Here is an 11,790-nt window from a genome sequence, read left to right as displayed (position 1 = left end):
TTGCTTATGAGTGTTGAACCAGCCTTGTTTCCCGGGGATAAATCCTGCTTGGTCATGGTGAATAACCTTCTTAATGTACTGTTGGATCCTATTGGCTAGTATCCTTTTTTATTAATAATATATTTTTTTAAAGATTTTGTTTATTTATTCATGAGAGACACACACAGAGAGAGAGAAAGGCAGAGACACAGGCAGAGGGAGAAACAGGCTCCACGCAGGAAGCCTGACGTGGGACTTGATTCTGGGTCTCCATGTTCACACCCTGGACTGAAGGCGGCGCTAAACCGCTGAGCCACCCGGACTTCCCTATTGGCTAGTATCTTGTTGAGAATTTTTTGCTTCTGTATTTATCAGGGGTATTCATCTAATTCTCCATTTTGGTGGGGTCTTTGGTTTTGGAATTAAGGTGATGCTGGACTCATAGAACGAGTTTGGAAATATTCCATCCCTTTCTATTTTTCGGAACAGCTTTAGTAGAATAGGTATTGTTTCTTCTTTAAATGTTTGGTCAAATTCCCCTGGTAAGCCATCTGGCCCTGGACTTTTGTGTCTTGGGAGGTTTTTGATGATTGCTTCAATTTCCTCCCTGCTTATTGACATGTTCAGGTTTTCTATTTCTTCCTGTTCCAGTTTTGGTAGTTTGTAGCTTTCCAGAAAAGCATCCATTTCTTCTAGATTACCTAATTTATTGGTGTATAGCTGTTCATAATATGTTTTTAAAATCGTTTGTATTTCCTTGGTGTTGGTAGTGATCTCTCCTTTCCCATTCATGATTTTATTAATTTGAGTCTTCTCTCTCTTCTTTTTAATAAGGCTGGCTAATGGTGTATCTATCTTATTGATTCTTTCAAAGAACCAACTCCTGGTTTTGCTGATCTGTTCTACAGTTCTTCTGGTCTCTGTTTCATTGAGTTCTGCTTGGATCTTTATTAACTCTCTTCTGCTTGGCGTAGGTATTTTTTGCTCTTCTTTCTCCAGTTCCTTTAGGTGCAAGGTTAGCTTTTGTATTTGAATTTTTTCCAATTTTTTGAGGGATGCTTCTATTGCGATGTATTTCCCTCTCAGAACTGCTTTTGAATCCCAAAAGTTGTATGAATGGTTGTATCCATTCTCATACAGTTTCGACTGTATCCCAAAGATTTTGAATGGTTGTATCTTCATTCTCATTAGTTTCCCTGAATCTTTTTAATTCTTCCCTAATTTCCTGGTTGACCCTTTCATCTTTTAGCAGGATGCTCTTTAACCTCCACGTGTTTGAGTTTCTTCCAAATTTCTTCTTGTGACTGAGTTCAAGTTTCAAAGCATTATGGCCTGAAAATATGCAGGGGAAATCCCAATCTTTTGGTATTGGTTGAGACTTGATTTATGACCCAGTATGTGGTCTATTCTGGAGAAAGTTCTATGTGCACTTGAGAAGAATGTGTATTCAGTTGCATTTGGATGTAACATTCAATATCTGTGAAATCCATCTGGTCCAGTGTATCATTTAAAGCTCTTGTTTCTTTGGAGATGTTGTGCTTAAACACCTATCATTTGCAGAAAGTGCCATGTTGAAGTCTCTCAGTATTAGTGTATTATCTAAGTATGGTTTTACTTTGATTTTTAATTGATTGATATAGTTGGCAGCTCCCACATTCGGGGCATAAATATTGATGATTGTTAGGTCCTCTTGTTGGATAGATCCTTTACGTATGATAGAGTGTCCCTCTTCATCTCTTACTACAGTCTTTGAGATAAACTTTACTTTATCTGATATGAGGATGGTTACCCCTGCTTTCTTTTGAGGATCATTTGAATGGTAAATGGTTTTCCAACCTTTCATTTTCAGACTGGAGGTGTCCTTAGGTCTAAAATGTGTCTCTTGTGGACAGCAAATAGATGAGTCCTGCTTTTTTATACAGTCTGAAACCCTGCATCTTTTGTTGGAATCATTAAGCCCGTTCACGTTCAGAGTTACTATTGATAGATATGAATTTAGTGTCATCATGATACCTATTCAGTCCCTGTTTTGTGGATTATTTCTTTGGGCATCCTCTTTCTATTACAGAGTCCCCCTTAATATTTCTTGCAGAGCTGGTTTGGTGGTCACATATTCTTTCAGTTTCTGCCTATCTTGGAAGCTCTTTATCTCTCCTTCTATTCTGAATGAGAGTCTTGCTGGATAGAGTATTTTTGGCCACAGGTTCTTCACGTTTAGGACCCTGAATATATCCTGCCAGCCCTTTCTGGTCTGCCAGGTCTCTGTGGAGAGGGCTGCTGTTAATCTAATATTTCTCCCCATATAAGTTAGAGCTCTCTTGTCTCTTGCTGCTTTAATGATTTTCTCTTTATCTTTGGAATTTGCAAGTTTCACTATTAAATGTGGAGGTGTTGAACGGTTTTTATTGATATTAGTGGGGGATTTCTCTAGCTCCTGAATCTGAATGCCTGTTTCCCTCCCCAAATTAGGGAAGTTCTCAGCCATAATTTGTTCAAATATGCTTTCTGGTCCTCTGCCTCATTTGGCGCCCTCTGAGACCCCAATTAAACGTAGATTTTTTTTCCTTCTGAAGCTGTCCTTTATTTCCCTTAACCTTTCCTCATGGTCTTTTAATTGTTTTCCTCTTTTTTCTTCAGCTTCCTTCCTTGCCATCAACTTGTCTTCTATGCCACTCACTCCTCCTACCTCATTAACCCTCGTCATTAGACCTCCAGTTTGGATTGCATCTCATTTAATTGATGTTTAATTTCGGCCTGGTTAGATCTAAATTCTGTAGTCATGAAGTCTTTTGAACCCTTTATGCTTTCTTTCCAGAGCCACCAGTAGCTTTATAATTGTGCTTCTGAATTGGCTCTCTGACATCAAATTGTAATCCAAATTCTCCAATTCTGTCATAGAGGGTACGGTTTCTGATTCTTTCTTTTGTGGTGAGTTCTTTCTAGTCATTTTGCTCAGTGCAGAGTGGCTAAAAACGAGTTGTACTGGAAAAAGGAAGAAAAAGAAAACCAAAAACAAAACAAAACAAAACAAACCACAAAAAACAAACAAACAAAAAAACCAAAGAGGGGTATCCTCTGTTCTATATACTGTAAATCCCTCGATTTCCCCTGGAGCTTTCCAGTGCTGCTGGTCCAAGAATTTGCTCTTCCCCTGTCCTTTCAGCTGGTCTTCTGGGGCAGGAGCCTGCTTTGCTGATTCTCAGGTGTGTGCACCTGGGGGAGATGCCCTGCCCCCTGCAGGGTGCTGGGCTCAGTGGGAGCTGTTTATCCTGTGAGGTCCCTGTTCCCTGGTGGCCCCGACCTTCCCAGGCACAAGGTGACACAGGGAGGAACAACAGTGGTGGCAGCCAGGGTCCAGCCCTGGAGTCAGCTCCCGCAGTAACTCCCGCAGTCACTCCCGCAGTCTCCCAGTCCACGTTGGCTTGGATGTTCCGGGGCCACGGAGGCGCCGATCTGCACAGCTTGGGTGAGCCCGGCAGCAGGAGCGTCCTCGCTGTCCTGTGCCCTCCCCGCCCCGCCTGCCCCAGGGGAGCAGGATCCTGGTCTGTGTCCTCTGCTCCCTGGGGTCCGGGGCCTGAGCTCCTGGAATCACGCTCCGGGCCCGCGGCTCCCGAAGGCAGCAGCCCCCAGCCCCCTCCCCGGAGCCCCCGCCTGAGCTGCTCCCGAGGCCCCGCCGGGCGCTCCAGCCCTTTACCCGCTGGGCCCGCGGTGTGGGGCGCTTCCTCTGTTAGTGACCCCGGGGACCTGGGGGCTCCTCTGCCCCTCCTGCGGTTCTGGCCGAGTTCCCTGCGAGCGCCTTTCCCTCTGGGAAGAATCTGGTGTGGATTTTTAAAGTTCCTGCTTCTCAGAGGCTGGAATTTCCTGCTCCGGAGACCCTCGCTGCCTGGCCTTAGCCGGCTCCTCGCGGGGGTCCCTCCCCCATTGGATTCTTCTTCTTCTTTTTTTTTTTTCCCCACATTCCTACCTTGGTAGAAGTGAAACCCTTCTCTCTTTAGCATTCCAGCTGTTTAAATCTCAAGTCGAATTTGTAGGTTTTCAGGATGATTTGAAAGTTACCTAAGTAAGTTGGCCGGGACAGGTGACTTGGGGACCCTTCTCCTCTGCCATCTTGCCCCGCCCTAGGTCACCTCTTCTTTATCCTTTCAACTATAATGGACATTTGGGTTACTTCTATATCTTGGCTATTGAAAATAATGCTGCAATAAACATAAAGAAGGTTGCATACATCACTAAAAATTACTGTTTTCAGGTAAATACTCAGGTAAAGTAGTGGGATTACAGGACCATGTGTTATTTCTATTTTAAATTTTTGGAGGAAACTCCATGCGGTTTTCCACAGTGGCTGTACCAGTCTGCATTCCCACCAACAGTGTACAAGGGTTCCTTTCTCTCCACATCTGTTCAACACTTGTTATTTCTTGACTATTTAGATTTAGCCATTCTGACAGGTGTGGAGTGGTATCTCATGGTGCTTTTTATTTATTTTTCCCTGGTGATGAGTGATGTTGAGCATCTTTGATATATCCCTTTGCCACATAGTATTCATAATTTATTAAAATAAGGAATATTTTACATTTTATTATGAAGAGGATGTTTTGGTAATTTTTAACTTATAAATTGATACTAATATGGATATAGGATTCATATTCCAGAATTCCGAAAGCTTTAATCAATCTAGGCACAGACTACATACATAACAGTGGTGTTGGGCTATTTCATTTAATCATTTACTTTTTTATTCAACAAATATTATTGAGCCTCTAGGTTACATTAGGGGATGTGAGAGGAACCAGACCCCTTACTTCTTCATGGTCTCAAAATGAATTTTGCAACCATAGGCTGTGGACACTCTGAATACATCCCCTCATTGACCATAGCAGCAACATTTCAGGAAATATAAAGGAGGAAGTATTTGGGAAGAATCGACTGAGGCCAAACCACGGTTCAAATTATTTGGCTGCAAGTCCAAATCCCATGTGATATTCTGAAAATGGCTGTTTGCACTGCTCATGTTATTTCTCATCTCCAAAAATATTTCTCAACATCTAAGTTTTAAAGAAACTTTGAAAACCAGTGAATGGTAATAAACACAGATGACACTCTCAGAGGATCCATGTAAGAACTGCTGATTTACAGAAACATCGTTAGCTATGTCATGAATATGCATGTGCCCACAGACTCACTCCAACCCAACAGCAGTTCCTAAATATCTATATCACAGAAAGCCATGCCAGACTTCATCTGTGATTATGACATTGACAGTAATGTCATTCATTCATTCTCAAACACAACCAAGATGCAAGCAATGAGCTACGTAGGTCGGATAAGGCAATGAATATAACACGGAGTCCTTAATTTATTTAAGGTTGTAGGGAATTCAGTAGTATTTGATAAACTCCCTCATGAAGAAAAGAAAAGAACTAGAGTGTCATGAACAAGCTTAAACATTAGGAGAAGAGTCACAGAGTACATAAGGCTTCTAATGAAGCTTAGAGCTTAAGAATCTTAGAGAAACCTAGGCTTATCCTGAATCAGCAGGAAGAGATTTAGGTAACAGAAATCCACCCAGAGGAAATGATGAGGCCACAAGATTGGAAGCAGGAAGCATGAACTAGAGTAGTGTTTAAGAACCTGAAACAGATGCATAAGACCTCTTTCTGAACTACGTTGGTAAGTCAAGGAATAACAGAAATGATGGGAAAGGGGAGTGATGAAGGCAATGTCTGCACACAAGCTGAAATCCTTGCAGAGGGAAGGGTTCAATAAAGGAAATAGGCAAACTCCAAACTGGATAACTGCAGTTCCAAAGTGGCCTTTGGGAAGAACAGATTCCAATCTGCCGGGATTATGACATGTACACTTACAAGGAACAGAATTTTAATGTGAATCCTTCGTATCTCCAAATGGTCAATACGTAAAGACAGTGGGTACTTTCTTCTTAATGAACAACCTGGGGGAAATTTGGAATTAGTTTTTAGAGAACTGGGTAGCGAAACTTTAAACACCTACTTGCCTCCTTGGGATTCAGTGGTTCTCCCCTATGGTGCTTTGTCCCACAGGGATGTTTGGCAGTGTCTGAAGGCATTTTTGGAAGTCAATACTGGGGTGGAACACGTGCTGTGTGAACACCAGGGATATTGATAAATATTCCAGGAAGCAAAGGATATCACACCACAATAAAGGATTATCCAGCCCTGAATGTTAATAGTGCTGTGATTGAGAAATTCTACACTAATTAAAGTTATAAAAGAGTCATGAATTATAGAATAAGAGTTCTTTTTTTCTTTTTTTAAAGGCTTTATTTATTTATTCAGAGAGAGAGAGAGAGAGAGGTAGAGACATAGGCAGAGGGAGAAGGAGGCTCCCTGCATGGAGCCTGTTGTGGGACTTGATCCTGGACCCTGGGATCACAATCAGAGCCCAAGGCAAATGCTCAACGGCTGAACCACCCAGGCATCCCAGAGGATAAGATTTCTGAAGAGGACTACTGGAAAGAATTAAGTTCTCAACCTCATACTCCACACCCAAGAGAAAGGGGTAGAGAGGTACAGCCCATTTTACCTTGGGTCAAGAATCCTTAAGAATTCTACAAGAGAACATATGTTACTTGATATTAGGGGAAAGAGAGACGTGGCAGACAGGTACCTTATTCATAGGGCCTATAAATCGAAGTGGAGAAATGACAGTGCCCCTGCTGTTGGAATGACAGACTAGTGATGTTGTGAGGTGGGTATTTGTTACACTGGTGTAAGGTTGACCATTCCCTGGATGATCTGTATGCTAGAGACAGCTGTCATGGTGTCTTTGATTTGGTCCACAGAGCCTACATTTCTACAAGGGTGACCTGTGTAGGGTGAAATCATAATCAGCCATTCAGAATAAAGAGATATTAATTTACATTAAGTGAAGAAGAAGTAAAAGAGGGAAAGAAGTTTCTTTTTTTTTTTTTTAAGATTTTATTTATTTGTTCTTGAGAAACACAGAGACAGAGAGGCAGAGACACAGGCAGAGGGAGAAGCAGGCTTCCATGCTGGGAGCCGGACATGGGACTCAATCCTGGGTCTCTAGGATCACGCCCTGAGCCAAAGGCGGCAGTAAACCGCTGAGCCACCTGGGCTGCCCAGAATTTTCTTCAGTAATCTATGAAACACAATATGAAAGAGTCAGGTCGAAACACTTAACACACCTAGTAAGCATGGTAACAGCCAACTGAAGCACTCATGGATTGTGAATCATCCACTGTCTCTACTCTGCCCTTCCGGAATGAAATATCAAAAGCCAGGTTAGCAAGTGAGGGATTGGGGGAGAGGAATAGTGTGACTGAATGCTGGACCTTCTGGCCATTATGTGAGCATGGGCATTGTGAATATGCACCAGGGTCACCAGAGGCTATGCGATCCTCTGAATGTGACCAGAAATCTTAGGAAACTCTGTTTCCATCCAGGGTGGAAGAAAGAACTAGCCAGATTCAATTAATTCCAAGGGGTCAGTTAAGCAAAATTGGTTTTATTTTCTGTTAATACTTTAAATGTTGGACTTGGTCAACATATTACATAGTCCCAGGATCCCCTAGAAGGTAATGAGATCATTTCTTAAACTCCTGTCCTTCCGTCACAGATGGTATCTTGCATGGGGTAGAGAATTGGACTGGCTAATTAATTGCTGAATTCTTTTTCAGAAACAGGAGCACACGCTTTATTCTCCATGGTCTCTAAGGACCTCTAGAGGCTAAAACCTTCCTGATGACTTTTCAGACACAAAGCAGCATCACTCTGCTCTCTCCAGAGGCTTAGAATTAGATACAAAATGGGCAGTCATGAATTCATGCTAGCTGATAGAGAGAAGGGTGTGTTGTTCCTCCAGGGTCTCTCCTCTGTCTGGCTTCTGGTGAGTTCTGAAACCCTGTAGGGGGCAGCTAGCTGACTCACCTGAAGCCTGCTTTAAGAAGGAGTGAAACCCTGAAAGGGATGGAGGAGATGACAGATGAGAAGGGAGAGAGTGCCTGGAGGTTAGCACAAGGGAGCTTTGAGTAGAGTGAGCAGAGCAGGTGCAGAGCCCCAGGACTGGGGTCCCTGTTCTGGCACAGCCACTAACTGTGCAACTCTGGGTACTGCGCTGTGATTCTCTGTGCACACAGCTCACTGGGCAGATTCAATGCACTTGGCATCCAGGTCTCTATGACTCATTAACATCACACAGACTAGGGAGGAAAGTCAGCTCGGCACAGGCAAACTTCTGAAATCCAGGAGCAAGGGGTTTACAAGCTACAAAATGGATCAAACTAACAGCTGAGTGATCACATCACAAAACCTTCGATTTGATTAGGAATTCTGACATTAAAGCCTGTGAAAGCTGCTCAGGAAATAAGAGAGTAAGGAAATCAGCTAGTCTTAAACTTTACAAGAGCCTGACTTGGCCAAGCATCTCTAATCTTTTGCTTTTTCTGCCCTTGGTTTCAAGGCTGGTCATCAGAAGAGCCTCTCTGTTCATCCCCCAACTCCATCTCTGCCTATCTGTGCCTTCTTGCACAGCAAACTTTATAGGCATTCTCTCTTTGACTAGAAGTTCAAATGTAACAGAACATGAGATCCATGAAGAATCAGAGAATACATCCAAACAACAGTGACAAGTGGGAAGGAGCTTGATCTACAAAGAGAACAAAACTCTCTCAAGCTCACACACAGCCAGGGCAAGCCAGAGCCAGCTTAGCCCCAAGGCTCCTCACCCCTCCAGCACCCCTTCCCCTAAACCACCTGGTCCCTATTGGCTGCAGAGAAGGGGAGGGTTCAGAGTTCCAGGGTTGCAGGAACTGGGTCCAGCATTGGAGACAGGGACTTCGGCCTCTTCTTTGCCACATGAGTCTGTGCCCATCCCGTGGGTCCAAGAGTACCTTTGAAATCTCCGTCCAGAAATGTGTACTCTATTTTCCTTTTCAAATTCTCCTCCAACACCTTATTGGTGCCTCAAAGACTGGATAAGATACTAGAGAGTCTTATACATCTCTATGCAAATTGAGGCATCACCAGCTACTTGCCCTGTGGTGGGAGGCAGGCTCACAGCCAGAAGCCTCCTCATCTGTCATGGATTAGCCTGGTAAGTAGATACAACGTTTTCCTTGCAGAGTATCTGACACATAATGTGCTCCATACTGCTTGGTTTCTCTCCTGGTTTCCTTTCTTCACATTCATCCAGACAACTCACACCATGAGTGAGTCACTGCTGGGAATGATAAAGAATGTGATCCTGGGACTGCCAGGCAGCCACTTTCCCACAAATACTAAAACTTAAATCCCTACACGCAGAATGGCTTTGGCCCTGCCCTGCCCGGAGTCGTGCTCATTGAAGCCTGGTTTCTTCTTCCTTCTCTCTGTTCCCTTCACTTTTGCTCACTTGTCTTCTGGGTTTTTTCCCCTAAATTCCATCACTGGTGGTGTATGAAGAATGGGAATTGTATTCAGGGGGAAGAAAAAAGGGTTTGTTCAGTGGTGGATCCCAAGCAATCACATGCCTGGAGGGAGACAGGCCAGGCGGGCACAGACTGAGCTCTGTGACTAGAACGGATGCAATGAATCACACAGAGAGGTGGCACTGATCTTGGGAACCACGGGGTGATCCGAGTCATACACTACCCCAGAAATTCCAGGCACGTTCCCCATGTAATAATGCTGCATTAGTCCTACCTGGAGCACTTCTGGGGCCTTGAGATAACGGAGGCTCCCAAGTCCCCTTCTTCCTTCCTCCTCTTCAGCAAAGACTCTGAGATTAGGCTCTGGCCTTGTGTCATTAGTGTTGGGAGAAGGGGAAATGGAAAATATTTCTGGAGTTCCTCTGCCTAAGGAGGGTGCCTTTGCCTGACACAGTTCTGCCAGAAGCAAAGCTTTCCAGCCCTGTCTTTAATCATCATGAGGCAATGAAGGTGAAAGAGTTTCCAGATCATCCGAATGACGGGAGAATACCAACTATAATCACTCTCACAGACAGAAAAGTCTTTGCAGTTAAGGTCTGGGAATGCAGTGAGTAACGTGTCATTGTAACAAAACCCGGGTAAGGCTGTGCCTATGTGGTGAGGGGTTAATAATGTGAGTTCCTGATGCCACAACCTGCCAAGGTTCTCTATTAACACGTTCAATGCTGCTTCAAGGACATATTGAAATTGTAGAGAATACGGCTTAACATAATGCGACTGAAACATTTTCTTTTACCTAACTGATGTATTATCAATGTCTTCCTTCATCTATAAAGCAGAGGGTTATTATCCCAGCCGGAAGCCTGATGCTGAGGAAATATGAAGAAAGGAAGTTTGCCAATGTTTTCCCCTAAGCAGTGATCTCAGGAAGGCCTCAGTTTCCCACTGTGTGGACTTCATGCCCGGTGTCTCCGACTCCCTGGCCCCTGCCCCCCAGAAAGGGCAACTCTCCAAAGTCCTCCAGGTCCGAACCTATAAAGTGCCCTGGCTTCCCCCTGCCATGGGACTGTTCAATGTCAGTCATCCTGCTTCCTTCCTCCTGACTGGCATCCCTGGTCTGGAGAGCTCTCACTCCTGGCTAGCAGGGCCCCTCTGTGTGATGTATGCCCTGGCCCTCGGAGGCAACACTGTGATCCTACAGGCCGTGCGAGTGGAGCCCAGTCTCCACGAGCCCATGTACTACTTCCTGTCCATGCTGTCCTTCAGTGACGTGGCCATGTCCATGGCCACGCTGCCCACCGTGCTCAGAACCTTCTGCCTCAACGCCCGCAGCATTGCTTTTGATGCCTGTCTGATCCAGATGTTTCTCATTCATTCCTTCTCCATGATGGAGTCAGGGATTCTGCTGGCCATGAGCTTTGACCGCTATGTGGCCATTTGTGATCCTTTGCACTATGCCACTGTGCTCACCAATGGAGTCATTGCTGGAATCGGCGTAGCTGTGACTGCCCGGAGCTTCATCACCCTCTTTCCCCTTCCCTTCCTCTTCAAGAGGCTGCCTGTCTGCAGATCCAATGTTCTTTCTCACTCCTATTGCCTGCACCCAGACATGATGAAGCTAGCCTGTGCTGATATCACTATCAACAGCATCTATGGACTCTTTGTTCTTGTATCTACCTTTGGCATGGACATGTTTTTTATTTTCCTCTCCTATGTGCTCATTCTGCGTTCAGTCATGGCCATCGCTTCCCGCAAGGAACGCCTGAAAGCTCTCAACACATGTGTGTCACATATCTTGGCTGTACTTGCATTTTATGTACCAATGATTGGGGTTTCTGTAGTCCACCGCTTTGGGAAGCATGCCCCACGCTACATACATGTCCTCATGTCTAATGTTTACCTCTTTGTACCTCCTGTGCTCAACCCTCTGATTTATAGTGCCAAGACAAAGGAGATCCGCCGAGCCATTGTCCGTATGTTTCGCCCCATCAGAATGTGACCTTCATGTTTGCCTTTAATATCTCATGTTCAATACGGGCATATGTTGTTACTCACAGTGTCCTTATCATCATCATCATTGTCAACATTATCATCTTTGTATCATCTAGAATAAAATAAATATATAGGGGAAAGTAAAGGTCAGAAAATGGAGCAATGAAAAAAAAAAGAAAATGGAGCAATGAAATTAGAACAAAAAATGTCTAGTACACTCACCAAATTTCAGTGGCATTCATAGAGAGGTTAATATTGGAGTCATAGGTTATTAGATAACTGTTAACAGAGGAAGACTGATATAAATAAGAATCATTTTCCATTACAGTGACTGTTACCAATATTATATTAGCTAATTCATTGAATCATTAAAAATGTCAGGTTCTGTAGAAATTATTGATATGATTTAATTC

The 11,790-nt window shown here is 43.9% G+C and overlaps 1 pseudogene; it reads left to right on the top strand.

The window, feature by feature from the left end:
- Positions 10,364-11,484, top strand: OR51I2P (olfactory receptor family 51 subfamily I member 2, pseudogene; annotated as a pseudogene).

This window comes from Canis lupus, chromosome 21 (genome assembly GCF_011100685.1).
Source record: "Canis lupus familiaris isolate Mischka breed German Shepherd chromosome 21, alternate assembly UU_Cfam_GSD_1.0, whole genome shotgun sequence".
Lineage (NCBI taxonomy): Eukaryota > Metazoa > Chordata > Mammalia > Carnivora > Canidae > Canis > Canis lupus.
This window is presented reverse-complemented; position numbering and strand designations above follow the sequence as displayed.